This window comes from Myotis davidii, unplaced genomic scaffold (genome assembly GCF_000327345.1).
Source record: "Myotis davidii unplaced genomic scaffold, ASM32734v1 scaffold64, whole genome shotgun sequence".
In the NCBI taxonomy this organism is placed as follows: domain Eukaryota; kingdom Metazoa; phylum Chordata; class Mammalia; order Chiroptera; family Vespertilionidae; genus Myotis; species Myotis davidii.
Window position 1 is genome coordinate 3,086,160 of NW_006296226.1, and position 1,663 is coordinate 3,087,822.

Sequence of the window (1,663 nt, forward strand, 5' to 3'; positions counted from 1 at the left end):
CGCCCCCAGTTCATGAATTTCGTGTACCAGGCCCCTAGTCTATATATATATATGTAAAGGCTAATATACTAAGTGTCCCTCCACCCATCCAACTGGTTGCTATGATGTGCACTGACCACCAAGGGGCAGACACTCAATGCAGGAGCTGCCATAATGCACACTGGCCATTTATAGAGAAATGGCAGCATGGACCTGGTGCCAACAAAGCAACACTTGGCTTTCCCCAAGTGGGACACAGGCCCCACCACCACCAGAGATATCCCACCAAATTGCAGCCAATGCTGCCATGGTGCAAAATACAGCCCACAACCCAGCCTAGCCTGGAAACGGTGGCTGTGGGTGTAGGGTAATGATGTCACATAGTAATGCCTGGCTTTCTCTCCCTAGTGACTAGCCTCCTTGCAGTTTCTTCAGCCCAAGAACATGACTTGCTTTATAGCCAGGTGGAAACATTTTACACTTTATCCAATGTCTGTGAAGCTTTTTCACGTGCCTCATCTCACTTGATCCTCACAGAAGTCCTGGGGTAGGTAGATAGGAGACTCGGTAGAATCCTATTTTCTTTTCATTAGCAAGACAACAGAGATTTAGAAAGTTTAGAAACTTGACCTGAATGAAAAGAAGAAATGGTGGACCTTGAAAATGACTTCAGGTTTTCTCACTGCGCAGAATATAGTCAAACACTGCTGCAGTTAAATATTTTACCTTTGTTCTCCCTGCGTGATCTACAATTATAATCTGCTTCATGTTGTTATTTACCACTGTGTTGCTGACAATTACCTTAAGGAGAAGTTGGGGTGCTTCACTGGCTGGAAAAAGTATAGCTAAATCATAAAGCAGGTTTAATTAAGCAAGTTTATTCTATATCTATAAAAGGCTAAGTTGACTTGTGCATGCGTGATACATATAAAGCTCTTGCTGGCGCCAATCGCACGCGTGTGTTTCCATCTGTCATTGTTGATCATGAATTGACACTTCTATTATAGAGAAAGGGTGAATAGCAATATTAAAATAGTTCTAATAAATTTCCTTTTAATGTGCATGAATCTGTGCACTGGGACACTAGTAAATAAATAAAAGATATACTCATAAGCATGTAAGACTGGCCAAGAGAGTGAATGTCAGGAGAAGGAGTCAATAGCTGTGGGAAGTTCAGGGCAATGGAGAGAACCAAGAGGACAATAAAGATCTTTTGCATCATTCATGTCTTCACAGTGTTACAATGCACCCTGTGCCTATGTGGAAGTCGTTCTCCCAGAGGTTGGAGACAAGTTGTCCTATTTTAAACAGAATTGTGATTTTCCTATTTTAAACAAAATCTAGTATTTGGCTGTATTTTCCAGAAGCGTGGGGAAATCTTTATGCTGGTAGAAGTACAGGGATGGAGTTAGGTGGCGCAGTGGGGGCTGAGGGGAAGCTCAGCTCTGCCTGGGTAGCCTCAGTTCATTGTTGCAGGTGGAACCAGAAGCAGAGCTCAGGTGAACTTGTCCTGTTTGCCTTTTCCCTCCCCTTTCCTGTCCTCCTATTGCTATTGCCTTTCTTCCAAAGCAACTGTGGGACTGTGATCCAGAAAGGGCCCTCTGTTACTCTTCCAGTTCTTGCATTTTTTTTATGCCACATGTGAGAAGGAAGGGGGAGCACTGTATTTTGTGTGCCATGGTCA